Source organism: Myotis nattereri, assembly GCF_964212035.1.
Source record: "Myotis nattereri genome assembly, chromosome: 3".
NCBI classification, from domain to species: Eukaryota; Metazoa; Chordata; class Mammalia; order Chiroptera; family Vespertilionidae; genus Myotis; species Myotis nattereri.
In genome coordinates, this window is record NC_138077.1 from 199,642,446 (window position 1) to 199,653,729 (window position 11,284).

Genomic DNA, 11,284 nt, shown 5'->3' on the forward strand with positions numbered 1-11,284 from the left:
TAAAACTCAATGGAGCCCGGCTAGCATGGCTCAGTGGTTGAGCATCGACCTATAAACCAGGAGGTCACGGTTCGATTCCCGGTCAGGGCACATGCCTGGGTGGCAGACTCGATCCCCAGCAGGAGGCAGCCAATCAATGAGTCTCTCTCATCATTGATGTTTCTCTCTCTCTCCCCCTCTCCTTTCTTCTCTGAAATCAACAAAAAATATTTTTTTAAAAATCAGTGGAAAAAATATCCTTAGGTGAGGATTAACAACAAAAATAAATAAAATTCAGCCCTAACCGGTTTGGCTCAGTGGATAGAGCATCGGCCTGCAGACTGAAGGATCCCAGGTTCGATTCCAGTCAAGGGCATGTACCTTGGTTGCGAGCACATCCCCAGTAGGAGGTGTGCAGGAGGCAGCTGATCGATGTTTCTCTCTCATCGATGTTTCTAACTCTCTCTCTCCCTTCCTCTCTGTAAAAAAATCAATAAAATATATTTTAAAAATAAATAAATAAATAAAATTCAATTAATTCCATTTGGAGAAATTAATCTACTTCATAACAAAGGGTACCAGTAACATAGCCTGAGGTCAACCAGCCTTAGAAAAAAGTACACCTGGAGAAAGTACTCATCTGGAACCAGGGATTGAATGCTAATATCCCAAACACACATCAGGAACCACCTATTTCACGTGTGCCATGTCCTTGTTCGGGCTCTGGATAATGTGGCAGAAAGAGAAACAGACTTAAAATACTTACTGAATTCCAGCCTTCTCATTGTGTCAATGAGTACATTCCAAAATAAAATACTTAGCCCTCTGAGTTTCAATTTTTTTTTTAAAATCCTCACGTGAGGATATTTTTCCATTGATTTTTAGAGAGAGTGGAAGAGAGAGGGAAAGACAGAGAGAAATACCGATGTGAGAGAAACATATCAATTGGTTGCCTCCTGCATACACCCTGACCAGGATATGCACCAAAATGTTTGCTCTCTGGTAGGACAACCGGTGTTTTTTTCTCTCTGTTCCTCTGTATTTTCCAAGTATTGTAAATACTTGCTGCTTTTATAATAATATAAAAATAGCTGTTAGGAACCAGCTTTGGACTGAAAAAAACTTGAGTTGGAATATGGCTCTACTACACACTAGGGTGTGTGATCTTGGGCAAAACTATTTCGCTTTAAGTTCCTGGGTTGGTTTTTTTCTTGTTTTTGTTTTTTTAACCTGCCATGTAGGTATATGTACTAATATCTATCTCATAGGATTATTGGAAACATTAATGAGAGATACATTGTAAAACAGTACAATATCTGACATGTGGCAAGTGTTCAAGAAACACTTCACCTGTTACAGGGAGATAATAGTACCTATGTTAGTGCTGTTGTGAGAATTACATGACACAACTGGATAATTTACTAAGTGTGAGTGACAGTATTATTTCTGTTAAGAAAAAAATTGTTTAAGAAAGCTTCCTCTAAGACAGTGGTTCTCAACCTTCCTAATGCTGCGACCCTTTAATACAGTTCCTCATGTTGTGGTGACCCCCCAACCATAAAATTATTTTCGTTGCTACTTCATAACTGTAATTTTGCTACTGTTATGAATCGTCATGTAAATATCTGGTATGCAGGATGTCTTTTCATTGTTATAAATTGAACATAATTAAAGCATAGTGATTAATCACAAAAACAATATGTAATTATATATGTGTTTTCCGATGGTCTTAGGCGACCCCTGTGAAAGGGTCGTTCGACCCCCAAAGGGGTCGCGACCCACAGGTTGAGAACCGCTGCTCTAAGAGCAACGTCAATGTGAAAGGGACATATCAATTGGTTATCGCCGCACACGTCCCGACCAGGGCCAGGGATCAAACCTGCAACTGAGCAATCCCTCATACCTGTGGACCCAACACAATGGACTAATGGACTGCAACTAGCCTAATGCTAAACCAGACCCAGCTCCACCATGGAACGGAGACTTTTTCTTTTAAATATATATAAAAGACCCACTTTGGTCGGGCTGGCATGGAGATTTTTGATGCTGGCTTTGCTTCTAGCTCTACTAAATTCCCAGCTGCACATCTTTTTTTTTTTTTTTTTTTTTTTTTCAGGACTGGATTAAGTGAAATGGGACTTTAGCAACACAGAGATGTAATTCCATGCAAATAATAATAATAATAATAATAATAAGGAAGGAAGGAAATCTGTGTCACTCACACAAATTTCACTCCTAAATATATACCCAAAAGAAATGAAAACATGTCCACATGAAGACTTGCGTATGAATGTTCACAGCAGCATTGTTTATAATAGCCCAAAAGTAGAAATAACCCAAGAGTCCATATCCATCAATGGACAAATAAAATGTGGTTGATCTATGTAATGGAATATTATCCAGCCATATAAAGGAATGAAGTTCTGACTCATGTTACAACTTGAAAACATTGTTAAGTGAAAGAAGCCATTCACAAAAAGATACATTTTGTATGAATCCATTTATATTAAATATCAAGAATAGTTTACGTAAAGCTACAGAGACAGAGAGATCAGTGGCTGTCTAGGGTTGAGGGAGAAGATGGGAGTAATCAGGGGCAGGTGATGAAAATGTTCTGGAATTAGATAGTGGTGATGGTTGCACCACTTTGTAAATATATTAAAAACTGCAGAATTGTATACATTAAAAGGCAAGATTTTATGATATGTGAATTATATCTCAATTATAAAGAAGTCCCCAAACCCTTTCTTCTTTTCTCTACTTCAAAATCACAACTTATGAAAAGAAAATTTAGTCTTGACCCTTTCCTTTCTTTGTGTGACTCCTACTTTGAACTGTAGTTATTTATGTGGCTTCTTTCTTAAAACACTAAAAGCATCCTGAGGGCCAGCTGTTCATCTGATTCATCTATTGATCCTTTTAGGTCTCCAAGGAGTGATATGGGCTTAATGGGTGCCAATAAATACTTACTGAATAATAGCACGACTACTTTACATACATGTAGTGTTTTATACCTATCAGGGTACTTTTAGTCATGCTTTTAATTTGAACTCTACAACAATCCTGTAAGGAAGCTATTATCATCCCCATTTAACCAGGGAGAACTGAAGCACAGTGTTACGTGGTGCTGAGGAGAAGTACTGGACTGCATCTACAGTCTGTGCTCCAGGCCAGGCTTTGCCTCTCACTGGCTGTATGACCCGCAGTGAGGCATTTCACTCTGCTAGCCCGTTTTCCCATCTGTAAAATGGGAGGTAGACTAGGAGATGAGCTACAAAACCCCTTTCAATGCCACTCTCCTGATTCTAAGGACACACTGCTCGGTAGTAGTAGGGAGTGGAGCTTGAACTCCCATCTTTCCTCTGGGCATGCTGCCTCCCACAGCAGGGAATTGCCCTAAGCAGGAGTGACAACTGACCCCTTTTCAACATTATGAATTATGCAAAAGATATATGCACGTTTCCTTTCACTATTTGTGGTGGTTTTCCTGTTGGAGCATTCCTATGGTAAAGAAAGATAAATGCACTTCCGATGCCTAAAGCTCATTGAAACTAGCAAAATAAAATGAGTTGGGCAGTGGAGTCTGAGACACCTAAGGTTCCAATTCCAGTTCTGCTACCTACTTTCTATGTGACAGCATTTCTAAACCTGGGTTTCCTAATCTGTAAAACAGAGATAGTAATGCCTACCTTTGCAGAGTGATAAATGGAAGAGCCATACATGTAAAATACCTGCCACTGAGCCTGGTAAATATTTATTGAACAGTCTAAGCATTTTACAAGTGTCATCTGACTACTACTCATAACAATCCTATGAGACAGGTACTATTATTATCCTCATTTTACAGATGAAGGATCTGAGGCATAGAGAAGGTCATTTGCCCAAAGTTAGAGTTATTAAACGAAGAGTCAAACTAGATAGTTTAATTGCAGGACCCATGCTGTTGGCCATTAAAAAAAGTTACTATTACCATCTGTAATCAGGCCATGTCCAAGCAGTCTTGCATAAAAGAAATTTTGCCTCCTACCATTCGTTAGGGTAAGCTAAGGAATCACAATCACCTTGACTCTGCTGGTCTCAAACACAATAAAGAGAGCATTTCAGATAAACACCAATCAGAAAGGTTATATGCACCCCTATGTTCACAGCAGCACAATTTACAGTAGCTAAGATTTGGAAACAGCCTAAGTGCCCATTGGCAGATGAGTGGATTAAAAACCTGTGGTACATCTGCACAATGGAATACTATGCTGCTGTAAAAAAAGGATTTCTTACCATTTGCAACAGCATGGATGGCTCTGGAGAGCATTATGCTAAGTGAAATAAGCCAGTTGGAGAAAGATAAATATCACATGATCTCAATCATTTGTGGAATATAATGAACAATATAAACTGATGAACAAAATAGATCCAGAGACAGAGAAGCATCGAATAAACCATCCAACCTCAGAGGGAAGGCAGGGGAGGGGGGAGTAAGAGATAAACCAAAGGACTTGCATGCATGCATATAAACATAACTAATGGACACCAACAGTAAGCGGGTGAGGGCATGTGTTGGGGGGGTGGGAGCAGCCAGTGAGAGGTCAATGGGGGAAAAGATATATGTAATACTTTAAACGGTAAAGAATTTAAATTAAAAAAAAGAGAGAGTGTATTTCAGGGTCATGGACTAAGTTGGCACAAGGTCAGCATCTATAAAAGGTGTGCTCGGTAGGACAGGCCTATCAGCAAAGCGTGTTTGGAAAAGTTCTCTGACATCTTTGAGGCTTCAGGCTCAAATGAGGTGTCCATATGGGGCTGACAGAAGCTTTTTAGGTGGAAGTCAATCCTAAGAAATCTTTCATTTGTGGGAGACTCTGGATGAAAACTAACCTTGATTCTTCTCTGCCTGAACAGGTTCTGTTTTGCCATGTGAGCTTTGTGAAATTAATTTCCTTGATGTTTTCAGAAGTTTGCTTTTCAGTGATCACAGCTAATTCTCCTGCCTTCTAGGGCCACGATTACCTTCTGATAGTAGAAGAGAACAGAAAGAGAAAAGGGAGCATATTTTGATAATGCTGTCTTCTCTCACTGTTTTTACGAGCATCCACAGTCTTGGATTTTGCCTTCTTAACCCTGCTATGACTCAAAGTATTTCTCATAAGGAAGCCTTTGAAGTTTCACCCTCTAACTTTACTTCTAGCAGAAAGGTCAAGGGACATTAAGCCAATCAATGTGGAAATGCATCCTTCTATTTCAGTTATAGCTGTTACATACAGATGTCTGACTCAAGAGGGAACAGGTAAGTCATCAGCACCCAAACAGGCCTCAACTTATGAAGTTACCTGACCAGAAATGCCTGACTCCCATTCTGAGAAAGGCTCTCTAAAAGATTCTGGGATAGCCCTAGCTGGTGCTGCTCAGTAGACAGAGTGTCAGCCTGTGGACTGCAGGGTCCCAGGTTCGATTCCAGTCAAGGGCACATGCCCAGGTTGCTAGATCCTCAGTAGGGGGCATGCAGGAGGCAGCCTATCAGTGATTCTCTCTCAACATTGATGTTTCTCTCTCTCTCCCTCTCCCTACCTGTCTAAAATCAATAAAATATTTTTCAAAAATAAAATTTCTAGGATAAGCAGTTCTATGCTATCTGAAAATAGAATCTGGATGTTATAAACAAGAACGAAATTCTGCCATGGTCCTGATCCTAACACTGCCTCCAGAGAGCCTCTATATAGGTCTGATCCTGTTCTGTGCCCCCGAACCCCAAAATGGGTTTAATACCTCCCCAGATGGCTACAGGGAGATTAAGGGTTATTATTCTTGGCATCTAGTTCTATCACAGCTCTAACAATTGTGACCTTGCTCATCCTAAAGTAAGACTTTAAATTAAAAATGCAAAAAGTAATCCCTGATTCTGACTCTAGAGTAGGGTGAGAATTTTCTTTCTGCAAGGCCTTTGGCACTAACTCCTATACTCGAACCTGTTGACTGAATCCTCCTCTTTTTTTTTTTTTAAAATATATTTTTATTGATTTCAGAGAGGAAGGGAAAGGGAGAGAGAGATAGAAACATCAATGATGAGAGAGAATCATTGATTGGCTGCCACCTGCAGGTCCCCTACTGGGGACCAAGCCGCAACCCAGGCACGTGCCCTTGACCAGAATCGAACCTGGGGCCCTTCAGTCCGCAGGCCGATGCTCTGTCCACTGAACCAAACCGGCTAGGGCTTGAATCTTCTTATTCAGGCCTCAAGTTTTTAAGGTATTAGTCACTAATGCCACAAAGCCCGTCGAGGAGTCGGCAGCTATTACTAATAACACAAAGAATGAACCCCAGAGTTCTCAGGGTTTCAGTCAGGTCTGAATTCACCCTGAAGAAACCAAAGTATCCCTTTACTCCCAAGACTAGACTCTTGAGGGCAACCAGTGAGGTCTAGTGAAAAGCATATATTACATCATTTAGTCCTCATAAGCCCATTGCAAAGTGGGTGCTGTCACAAGTCTCATTTCACAAAGAAAACTAGCTCAGAGAGGACATAGGATTTACCCTAGGTCACACATCTAAGAAAGTCCAGACATAGGCTCAAATATCAGCCCTGTTTAAAAAAACACACAACAAAACAAAACCAGCCTACTACTACTTGCTATGTAACCTCCAGTATATATTTTTTTAATTTTCTGGAATCTCAGTTTCCTCATTTGTAAAGTGGGGATAACAATACCTGAGGATTAAATGAGATATTATAGGAAAAGTGTCTAGCAAGTGCCTGGCACAAAGTATTGGTTTTTTACAGATCAAAAGAATGGGACTTCGACATAATTTTCACGTAACAGAATTTAGAGTACTAAAAGATCACTTAGTCCAATTACCTACATAAATATGAACTTCTCTACTATATCCGTGATAAGAAGTGGCAAAGCCTCTCCTTGAATACCTCCAGTAGTGGGTAACTCACTCCCTCACAAGGCAGCCCATTTTGCTTTTGGAAAGCCAAATTCTCTCCTATCAAGCTGCCTCCCCTCTTGGAATTTCCATCCTTTGATCCTAGTTCTGCCTTCCAGAATCACACAGAGAAAGTCCAGTTCCCTTTCCACGTGACAGATCTTCAAGTATCTGAAGGCAGGTATCATGTTTCCCAGACTCTAGCTTTGGTCCTTTCAGCTCTTCCTCATGTGTCACAGGCCTAGAAGTGACAGATCTGGGTTTGAATTCTGAGCTTTCCCCTTACTAGCTGTGTGACCTTAAGCAAGTTATTTAAAATCTCTGAAGCTGTATCTTTTTTTGTGTTGTTTTTTGTTGTTAGTACTCACCCGAGGACATTTTTCCATTGATTTTGAGAGACAGTGGAAGAGAGAGGGAAAGACAGAGAAATATCAATGCCTCCTGCAAGAGCCCTGACCAGGCCCTGGGCCGGGGAGGAGCCTGCAACCAAGGTACGTGCCCTTGACTGGAATCAAACCTGGGCCCTTCGGTCCACAAGCCGATGCTCTATCCACTGAGCCAAACTGGCTAGGGCTGAACCTGTATCTTCATATGTCTAATGCAGAAAATGATTTTCACCTCACAGGGCAGTCATGAGGGTTAAATTAGTTAAAGTAAGAACACCACTTAGGACAGAACCAAACAAATAGCAGTCACTTTTTAGGATGTATGTCAACTACTATATCTCTCTCAAAGTAAATCAGAATTAAACATAACACCAAGGGACTGGTTTCTGATGGCAACTGGCAGGGCCTGGGTTTTGAAGAGCTGCCTGAGAAGAAAGCACAGCCTAGGAGCTATGTGGGCCATCTGCAATGGCAGCCCGAAGATGCAGTGGAGAATCTGGAAAGGCGAGGATGAAGAAAGATAAAAACGGGATGTATCATTAAACCAAAGAAAAGGTAATATCACCATTTACATGCTTTCTATTACTTCCTCTCTGAAACCCAGGATGCCACCTGTGAGCCACATTTCCTAATTCAGAAAGGAGAGAAGAAAATAAAAATAATTAAAGTCACAGTTCTGCATCTTTGGCCCCTCCAGATCCACAGATGTTTAGTGGGGACCTTCAGTTATATCCTTTAAGATCCTGAAGTTCAGGTGTGTGAAAATACCCTTCATAGGATGTCCCAGGAGTCAATACTGACTTTCTTCCCACTAGAAAAATTGTCAGCTGTGTGACCACTCAAACTCAAAACTGGCAAATCGGAAATGTTAATACCATCACCATAATCTACACATATTTTCTTTCTGTCAGTAATCCCAAGGGAAGGAGTCCCAGGCAGAAATATGAATTGTTGTTCAATTATTCCGCAGTGTTGACCCAAAGCACTGCTACTACAAATTGAGATGTGACTTGAACGTAAGTGTCCCCAAATAGGTCAAAAGAAGGAAGGATAGCTGGACCCCAGAATTATTAAAGCAGCATGATCACAAACTATGGCAGAAGAGGTAATTCCTGCCTGCCAATGAAACACCATAATCTATAATGAAGAAATCCACTGTTAGTCTCAGACTCAGCCCAAAGGAACCCTAACAGTTACCCTTAGTCTGTCATAGAGGATCTATCAACAGCCAAGATTCAATTAAATCCCTAAAAAATATAGAAATTACAGCCCTGGCTGGTGTGGCTTGGTTGGTTAGAGCCATGGTCGGCAAACTGCAGCTCGCGAGCCACATGCGGCTCTTTGGCCCCTTGAGTGTGGCTCTTCCACAAAATACCACATGCGGGTGCACACGTACAGTGCGATTGAAACTTTGTGGCCCAAGTGCAGAAGTCGGTATTTTGTGGAAGAGTCAGTATTTTGTGGAAGAGCCACACTCAAGGGGCCAAAGAGCTGCATGTGGCTCGCGAGCCGTGGTTTGCCAAGCCGCAGTTTGCCGACCACTGGGTTAGAGTATAGATCTGTGCACTGGCGAATTGCAGGTTTGATTCCCAGGGCACATACCCAGGTTGCAGGTTCCATCCTGGGTCAGGGCGCATACAGGAGGCAATTAATCAATGTTTCTTTCTCACATCCATCTCTCTCTCTCTCTCTCTCTCTCTCTCTCTCTTCCTCCCTCATTCCCTTCATCCCTCCCTCTCTCTCTAGAACAGCCATGGGCAAACTACGGCCCGCGGGCCGGATCCGGCCCGTTTGAAATGAATAAAACTAAAAAAAAAAAAAAAAGACCGTACCCTTTTATGTAATGACATTTACTTTGAATTTATACTAGTTCACACAAACACTCCATCCATGCTTTTGTTCCGGCCCTCCGGTCCAGTTTAAGAACCCATTGTGGCCCTCGAGTCAAAAAGTTTGCCCACCCCTGCTCTAGAATCAAGAAAAAACATATCCTTAGGTGACCAGTAAAATAAACAAGTGCATAAAAATTACAAGGAAGAATAAGGCAGAACGCAAACCAGAAAGAGCCTCAAGTAGTTCCTTGTCCTAGTGAACAGAGACTGACCGCTCAGGACTGTAAGGCACAGAAAGGCTCAGCACAGGCCACTGGGAGTACCTGTGCCCTACGTGGGGATTCATACTGTCTCTAAGTCAAGACATGCCCTCAGAATAGTTTTCTTCTCAAATCTGTTTCAGGCTTTGTTAAAAGTAAACTCTTAACTGTGACTTCACCCTGATCATCTACCCCATCCCTGGGAAGAATGGGGAAGCTACCGCCAACCTGCCAGGCTTCTGCACTCACCGGGAAACTTTCAAGGTGCTCCGCCACTACCTCGGGAAGCTAAAGAACCTCACCGAAGAAAAGGACTTGGGGTGAAATAGTCCAATGAGGCTGCCAGGCATTAACCCTAAGTCCCCACACCTTTCCGTAGAGCCCTGGTACACCCGCAGAGGAGGCGAGGGCACTAAGCCAATGGACCTGGCAGGCAAAGGGGCGTCCACTGCAGATTTCAGGAACAAGAGTCGGACCCTGCAGATTCGCAGCCTCTCTTCTACCCACACTTTCAATTTACGCTTTTAAGTGACTAGTGAATAGCCCGCCCCGTCCCAAGTGAAGGCCCTTTGTACCGGCGAGAGAGTCGCCTGGTGGGAAAGCCTTGGCAGAGTTCAGTTCGGTGCCAGGATGGGTCACTGAAGGCATCGGCTGCCAGAAGCCTGGACCCGAACACACGACGAGAGAGAGAGAGAGAGAGAGAGAGAGAGAGAGAGAGAGAGAGAGAGAGAACACGAACAGAAGGAAAGGAAAGGAAAGGAAAGGAAAGGAAAGGAAAGGAAAGGAAAGGAAAGGAACTAAGAGAATAGATCAGGTAAATGGTGCCCTCTCGGCACTTCCACCTGCCCCGTCCTCCCGGAGAATCCGCGCCAGATCAGTTGTCAAACAAAAACTCCGCAAAAAGTCCCGTGATGGGACGCCTGCCCCCTCTCCCGCGGCAGAGCCTGTCCGGACTCCGAGCCTTCCCCCGACGTCCCGGCCGGCCCTCCGTGCCCACCCCGCCCGGCCCACTCTGCCCTCCGCGCCGGCGAGGCCTGAACCCTTCTCGGGACCCCCGGAGCCCCGCGGCGGGCGAGCTCAGGCCCCCGGGCCGGCAGCGCTGGGGCCGGCCCCGAGCGAGCGGCCCGTGTGCCGGGCTGCGGAGCCAGATCTCGCCTCGGCGCCCGCGGAGGGCAGGGGGCGGCGGCTCCCCGTACCTGTCAGGCCTCTTCCCAGGACCGGCGGCGGCGCAACTTCAGGAGCCCATGTCGGTCGGGGGGCCCGGCCCCTCTCCCGGGAGGGGGGGCGCGGATCCCGGGGAGAGGGCTGGGCGGCCCAGCAGCTCTAGCCCCTTCCCATGCTCTCCGCCCGGCGCCTGGCCGGGGCCGGACAGCGCCTCCGCCCGCCCCTGCGCACCGTCTCACACCCGCGCTCACACACACTCACACTCCCTCGCGCGCTCTCACACGCACTCCGCTCCCTCCGCCTGCTCTGTTTATCTCCTCCAGCTGTCTGGGGACCCGGGAGAAGCCCAGCACCGCGCCTGCGCCGCGCAGTCTCCGCCCCGCCCCGCGCCTCGCAGCCGGCCGCTACGCTACGGAGAGAGCGCCCAGCCGTTCCCGGAATGGCGAGCCGGGCTCCCCCCAAACTCGCGCCCGGTCAACGTCTGCGGCCGGCGGCGCCCACTAACCTGCTAGTGGAGGAGCCCCGCACGGTCGCGACCAATCCACTTTGCCGCTCGCCGGACGGGCAGCCAGTGGGCGGGCGGGAAAGCCGGACTAAGCCCCGGAGCATCCTGGGAGTCGTAGTTTTTCCTCTGTCGTAGAACTGCCGCTGGGTGGGTGGGCCCACCCCACCCAGTTGCCATTAGTTACGCAGACGCACCTCCCACCCTACATCCACGTAAAACGCTCCCTCGCATCGCTTC

At 45.1% G+C, this 11,284-nt stretch overlaps 1 protein-coding gene across 1 annotated transcript in view; it reads right to left on the reverse strand.

Moving 5' to 3' along the window:
• Positions 1–10,821, reverse strand: part of WDTC1 (WD and tetratricopeptide repeats 1) — a 50,202-nt gene extending 39,381 nt beyond the window's left edge. The window contains exon 1 of the mRNA XM_081088340.1: positions 10,575–10,821. The gene's annotated coding sequence lies outside the window, so the exon portion shown is untranslated. The remainder of the gene's footprint in view (positions 1–10,574) is intronic.
• Between the last annotated feature and the right edge of the window lie 463 nt (positions 10,822–11,284).